Raw genomic sequence first — 7,749 nt, 5'->3', positions numbered from 1 at the left:
TGTGGAATGGAATGTATCGTGGAACTGAATGTGGAATGGAATGGAATTTAAAGTGGAATGCAATATGGAAAGGAATGGAATGTGGACTGTTATGTGGAATAGAATGTGGAATGGAGGGTGCAATGGAACAGAATGGAATGTGGAATGAAATTTGGAATGGAATGTGGAATGGGTCGTGGAATGGAATGGAATGGAATGTGCAATGAAACGTGGAATGGAATGGAATGAAACGAGGAATGTAACGTACAATGGAACGGGCAATGCAATGTGGAATAGAAAGTGGAATGGAATATGCAATGGAATGTGGAATGGAAAGTGGAGGGGAAGGTAAATGAATGTGAAAAGTATTGTGGAATGGAATTTGAAATGGATCATGGAATGCAATGGAAAGGAAAGTGGAATGGATTCTGGAATGGAATGTGGACTGGAACGTGGAATGGAATGGACTGGAATGTGGAATGGAAGTGGAATGGAATGGAATGGAATGTGGAATGGAATGTGGAAAGGAATGTGTTATGGAATGTGGAATAGAACGGAATGGAATGAGGTATGGAATGTGGAATGGAAGTGCAATGGAATGGAATGGAATGTGGAATGGAATGTGGAAAGGAATGTGTTAGGGAATGTGGAATAGAACGGAATGGAATGAGGTATGGAATGTGAAATGGAATTTTGAATGGAATGGAATGGAATGTGGCATGGAATGTGGAATGGAACGGAATGGAATGTGAACTAGAATGTGGAATGTAATAGAATGGAAAGCAGAATGGAATGAATGCAATGGTAAGGAATATGGCATGCAATAGAAAGGAAAATGGAATGCAATGTAGAATGGAATGGTATGGAATGTGGAATGGAAGGTGGAATGGAATGTGGAATGCATCGTGGAATGGAACGTGGAATGGAATGGAATGAAATGTGGAATGGAATGGAATGGAATATGGAATTGAATCTGGAGAGGAATGCAATGGAATCTGGAATAGAATGTGGAATGTAATGGAATAGAATGCGGAATGGAATGGAACGGAATGCTATGGAAAGTGGAATGGAATTTAATGCAATATGGAATGGAATGGAATGGAACATGGAATGGAAAGTGGAAGGGAATGTGGAATGTGGAATTTAATGTGGAATTTAATGTGGAATGGACAGGAATGGAATGGAAGGGAACGTGGAATGTAAAGTGGAATGGAGTGTGGAATGGAATGTGGAATGAAATGTGGAATGGAATGGAATGGAATGTGGAAGGAAACGTGGAATGGAATGAATTGGAATGTGGAATAGAATGGAATGGAATGGAATGGAATGGAATGCGGATTGGAAGGTGGAATGGAATGTGGAATGGAATGTGGAATGAAATGTAGAATGGAATGGAAAGGAAGGTGGAATGAAATGTGGAATGGAATGGATTGGAATGTGGAATGGAATGTGGAATGGACTTTAATGGAATGTGTAATGGAAAGTGGAATGGAATGTGGAATGGATTGTGTAATGGAATGTGGAATGGAACGGAATGGAAGGCTGAATGGAATGTGGAATGTAGTGTGGAATTGAAGTTGGAATTGAAGGCAATGGAATTTTGAATGGAAAGTGGAATGGAAAGTGGAACGGAATGGAATGGAATGGATAGTGGAATAGAATGTGGAATGGAACGTGAAATGGAATGGAATGTAACGTAGAATTGAACCTGGAATGGAATATGGAAAAAATGTGGAATTCAACATGGTATGGAATGTGGAATGGAATGTGCAATGGAAAGGAATGTAAAGTAGAATGGAATGTGGAATTGAGTGTGGAATGGAACGTGGAATGGAATGGAAAGGAATGTGGAATGTAACGTGCAATGGAACGTGGAATGAAATGGAAAGGAATGTGGAATGGAATATGGAATTGAATGGAATGGAATGGAATGGAATGGGAATGGAATGAAACAGAATGTGGAATGGAATGTGGAATGGAATGGAATGAATTGTGGAAGGAAATGTGTTTTGGAATGGAATGGACTGGAATGTGGAATGGAATGTGGGATAGAATTTAATGGAAAGTGGAATGGAACTTGGAATGGAATGGAAGGGAATGGAAAGGAATTTGGAATGGAATGGAATGGAATGGAATGGAAAGGAATGTGGAATGGAATGGAATGGAATGTGGAATGGAATGTGGAATGGAATACAACGAAATGGGGAATGGAATGTTGATTGGAATGGAATGGAATTTAGAATGGAATGGAATGGACTGCGGAATGGAATGCAGAATGGAATGTGGAATGGAAAGGAATGGAATGGAATGTGGAATGACATGTGAATTGGAATGCAATGGAATGTGGAATGGAAAGTGGAAAGAAACGCAATGGAATGAGAATGGAATGTGGTATTGAATGTGTAATGCAATTTGGAATGGACTGTGGAATGGAATGTTGAATGGAATGTGGAAAGAAATGTGGAATGGAATGGAATGGACTTTGGAATGGATTGTGGAATGGAATGTAATGCAATGTGGAATGGAATGTGGAACGGAATGTTTAATGGAAAGTGGAAAAGAATGCAGTGGAATGTGGTATCTAATGTGGAATGTAATGTGGAATGGAATGTGGAAGGGAAAGTGGAATGTAATCGAATGGAATGTGGAATGGAAAGTGGAATGTGATGTTCAATGGAATATGGAATTGAAAGTTGAATGGAATGTAATGGAACGTGGAATAGAACGTCGAAAGGAATGGAATGGAATGTGGAATGTAAGGTAGAATGGAACGTGGAAAGGAATGTGGAATGTAACATGAAATTGAATGTGGAATGGAATGTGGAAGGGAATGTGGAGTGGAATGGAATGGAATGGAATGTGGAATGAAACGTGCAATGTATCGTGGAATTGAATGTGGAATGGATCGTGGAATGGAATGTGAAATGGAATGTGTAATGGAATGTGGAATGGAATATGGAAAGGAACGTGAAATTGACTGGAAGAGAATGTTGAATGGAACGTAGAATGTAGAGGAATGGAATGTGGAATGGAATGGAATGGAAAGTGAAATGGAATCTGGAAAGGAAAGTGGAATGGAATGGAATGGAATGTGGAATGGAACGTGGAATGGAATGTGCAACGGAATGTGGAATGGAATGGAATGTAATATGGAATGGAATGCGGAATGGAACAGAATGTAATGTGGAATGTAATGTGGAATGTAATGGAATGGAATGTGGACTAAAACGAGAAATGGAATGGAATGGAAGGTGGAACGGAACTTGGAATGGAACGTGGAATGGAACGAATAATGGAATGTGGAATGGTATGTGGAATGGAATGGAATGGAATCTGCTATGGAATGTGGAATGGAATGTGAAAAGTAGAGTGGAATGCAATGGAATGGAATGTGGACTGAAACGGGGAACGGAATGGAATGGAAGGTGTAATGGAACATGGAATGGAATGTGGAATGAAACGTGTAATGAAATGTGGAATGGAATGTTTAATGGAATGGAATGTAATCTGGAATTTAATGTGGAATTGAATGAGGAATGGACTGTGGAATGTAATGGAATGGGATGCCGAATGAAATGTGGATTTGAATGTGTAATGTAATGTTGAGTGGAGTGTGGAATGGAACATGGAATGAAACATGGAAAGGAAGGTGGAATGGGATGTTCAATGGAATATGGAATGGAAAGTTGAATGGAATGGAATGGAATGTGGAATTGAATGTGCAAAGGAATGTAATGGAATGTGGAATGGAATGTAGATTGGAACGTGGAAAGGAATGTGGAAAGGAACGTGGAATGGAATGTGGAATGGAATGTGGAACGGAATGTGGAGTGGAATGGAATGGAATGGAATGGAAAGTGGAATTGAACGTGCAATGTATGGTGGAATTGAATGTGGAATGGAACTTGGAATGGAACGTGAAATTGAATGTTGAATGGAATGTGGAATGGAATATGGAATGGAACGTGAAATTGAATGGAAAGTAATGTTGAATGCAACGTGGAATGGAATGGAATGGAATGTAGAATGGAATGTGGAATATAATGGAATGGAACGTGGAATGGAATCTGGAAAGGAAAGTGGAATGGAATCTGGAAAGGAAAGTGGAAAGAAATGGAATGGAATGTGGAATGGAATGTAGAATGGAATGTACAACGGAATATGGATTGGAATGGAATGGAAAGTGGAATGGAATGTGGAATGGAACGGAATGTATTGTGGAATGGAATGTGGAGTGTAATGTGGAAAGGAAAGAGGAACGTAACGCAATGGAATGTGGACTGAAACCAGAAACGGAATAGAATGGAAGGTTGAATGGAAAGCGGAATGGAAGGTAGAATGGAATGTGTAATGGAAAGTGGAATGGAATGTGGAATGGAATGGAATGGAATCTGGAATGGAATGTGGAATGGAATGTGAAATGCACTCTGTAATGGAATGTGGAAAGGAAAGAGGAATGTATTGGAATGGAAGGCGAACTGAAACGAGGAATGGAATGGAATGGAATGTGGAATGGAATGTGGAATGGAATGGAATGAAATGGAATGTGGAATGGAATGAAATGGAATGTGGAATGGAATGTAATGGAATGTGGAATGGAATGTGGAATGGAATGGAATGGAATTTGGAATGGAACGTGGAGTGGAATGTGGAAGGGAATGTGGAAGACAATGGAATGCCAAGTGGAATGGAATGTGGAATGCAATGGAATGGAACGTGGAATTGAATGTGGAATGCAATGTTGAATAGAATGGAATGGATGGTGGAATGGAATGTGAAATAGAAAGTGGAAAGGAACGTGGAATGGAACTTGGAATGGAATGTGCAATGGAAAGTAGAATGGAATGTGGAATGGAATGGAATGGAATGCGGCATAGAATGGAATGGAATGTGGAATGGAATGGAATTGAATTTGGAATGGAATGTGAAATGGTAAGGAAAGCAACATGGAATGGAATGGAATGCAATGTGGAAAGGAATGCAATGGGATGTGGAAAGAAATGAAACATAATGTGGAATCGAATGTGAAATGGAATGGAATACAATGTGGAATAGAATGCGGAATTGAATGGAATTTGGAATGGAAAGGAATGGAATGGAATGGAATGTGAAATGGAATGGAATGTGGAATGGAATGGAATGGAATGTGGAATGGAATGGAATGGAATTGAATCGAATGGAATGGAATGTGGAATGCAATGTGGAATGGAATGGAATGGAAAGTGGAATGGATTCTGGAATGGAACGTGGAATGGAATGGATTGGAATGCGTATTAGAATTGAATGGAAAGTGGCATGGAATGGAATGCAATGTAAAATGGAATGGAATGGATTGTGGAATGGAATGGAATGGAATGTGCAATGGAAAGGAGTGGAATGGAATGTGGAGTGGAATGGAATGGAATGCAATATAGAGTGGAATTGAATGGATTGGAATTTGGAATGGAACGTAATGGAACGTGGAATGGAATGGAATTGAATGCGAAAAGCAACGTGGAACGCAATGGAATGCAAAGTGGAAAGGAATGTGGAATGGAATGGAAATTAACGTGGAATGGATCCTGGAATGGACCATGGAATGGAATGTGGAATGGAATGGAATGGAATGTGGAATGTAATGTGCAATGGAAAGAAATGCAATATGCAATGGGAAGGAATGGAATTAAAGGGAATTTGGAATGGAATGGAATGGAATGGAATGTGGAATGGAATGTGGAATGGAAAGAAACGGAATGAGGAATGCAATGTGGAGTGCAATAGATTCGAAACTGGAATGGAAACTATAATGGAACATAGAAGGGAAGTGGAATGGTATATGGAATGGAATGTGGAATGGAATATGGAATGGAATAGAATGGAATGTGGTCTGGGATATAATGAATTGGAGGGTGGAATGGATTGGAATCGAATGTGGAATGGAAAATGGATTGGAATGTGGAATGGAATGCTGAGTGGAATGGAGTGGACTGTGAAATGGAAAGGAATGGAATGGAATGTGGAATCAAAAGTGTAAAGGAAGGGAATGGAATGTGGAACGGAGAGTGGAATGGAATGCAATGGAACATGGAATGGAATATGCAATGGAATACGGAATGGAATGGATTGGATTGCAAAATGGAATGGAATGGAAAGTGGAATGGAATGGAAAGGAATGTGAAAAGGAATGGAATGGAATGTGAAATGGAATGGAAAGGAGTGTGGAATGGAAAGGATTGGAATGTGGAAAGGAATGGAATACAATGAGGAAAGTAAAGTTGAATCGAAAGTGGAATGGAACGTGGAATGAAACGTGGAATGGAATGGACTGAAACGTGTAGTGGAAAGTGGAATGGAACGTGGAATGGAATGTGGAGTGCAAAGTGGAATGGAACGTGCAATGTAATGGAATGCAATGTGGAATGCAATGGGAGGAAAGGTGGAATGAAATGGAATGGAATGTGGAATGGAATAGAATGAAATGGAATGCGGAATGGAATGTAATGGAATGTGGAATGCAATGTGGAATGGAATGAAATGGAATGTGGAATGCAATGAAATGGAATGTGGAATGGAATGTGGAATGGAATGGAATGCAATGTGGAAAGGAATGTGGAATGGAATGAAAAGGAACATGGAATGGAATGTGGAATGGAATGTGTAATGGAATTAAGTGTAATGTGTAGTGGAATGTGGAATGGAATGTGGAATGGAATGGAATGGAAGGTGGAATGGAATGGAAAGGTATGTGGAAAGGAATGGAATGAAGTGCAACATGGAATGGCATGGAATGGAATGTGGAATGGAATGTGGAATTCAATGAAGTGGAATGTGGAATGGAATGAAATGCAATGTGCAATGGAATTTGGAATGGAATGGAATTTGGAATGGAAAGGAATGGAATGTGGAATGGAAAGGAATGGAATGTGGAATGGAAAGGAATATGGAATGGAATGGAATATTGAATGGAATGGATTTCAATGTGGAATGGAACGGATTGGAACGGAATGTGGAATTCAATGGAATGGTGTGTGGAATGGAATGAAATGCGGAATGGAACGTGGAATGGAACGTGGAATGGAAACTGGAATGGAACGTGAAATGCAATTGGAAACGAATGTGGAATGGAATGGATTGGAATTTCAGGGAATGAGAAATGGAGTGGAATGGAATGTGGAATGGAATGTGGAAGGGAATGGAATGGAATGTGGAATGGAATGTGGAATGGAATGCAATGAAATGGACTGGAATGGATTGGAATGGAATGAATGTGAAATGTAATGGAGTTGAATGTGGAATGAAATGTATACTAGAATGGCATGGAATGTGGAAAGAATGTGGAATGGAATGGAATGGAATGTGGAATGCAATGAAATGAAATGTGGAATGAAACGTGGAATGAAATGGAATGCAATGTGGAAAGAAAGTGGAATAGAATGCAATGGAATGTGGAATGGAATGCAATGGAATGTGGAATGGAACGTGGAATGGAACGAAATGGAATGTGGAATAGAACGTGGAATGGAATCTGGAATGGAACGTGGAATGGAATGGAATGGGAGATGGAATGTGAAATGGAACCTGGAATGCAATGGAATGTGGAATGGATTGTGGAATGGAATGTGGAGTTCAACGCGGAATGGAATGGAATGGAATGTGTAATGCAACATTCAATGGAATGGCATGGAATATGCAATGGAACGTGGAGTGGAATGGAATGGAAGGTGGAAAGAAACGTGGAATGGAAAGAGTACTGGAACGTGAAATGGAATGGAGTACGGAATGGAATGTGGA

Source organism: Pongo pygmaeus, chromosome 16, assembly GCF_028885625.2.
Source record: "Pongo pygmaeus isolate AG05252 chromosome 16, NHGRI_mPonPyg2-v2.0_pri, whole genome shotgun sequence".
Taxonomy (NCBI): domain Eukaryota; kingdom Metazoa; phylum Chordata; class Mammalia; order Primates; family Hominidae; genus Pongo; species Pongo pygmaeus.
Note: the sequence above shows the minus strand (reverse complement) of the source record.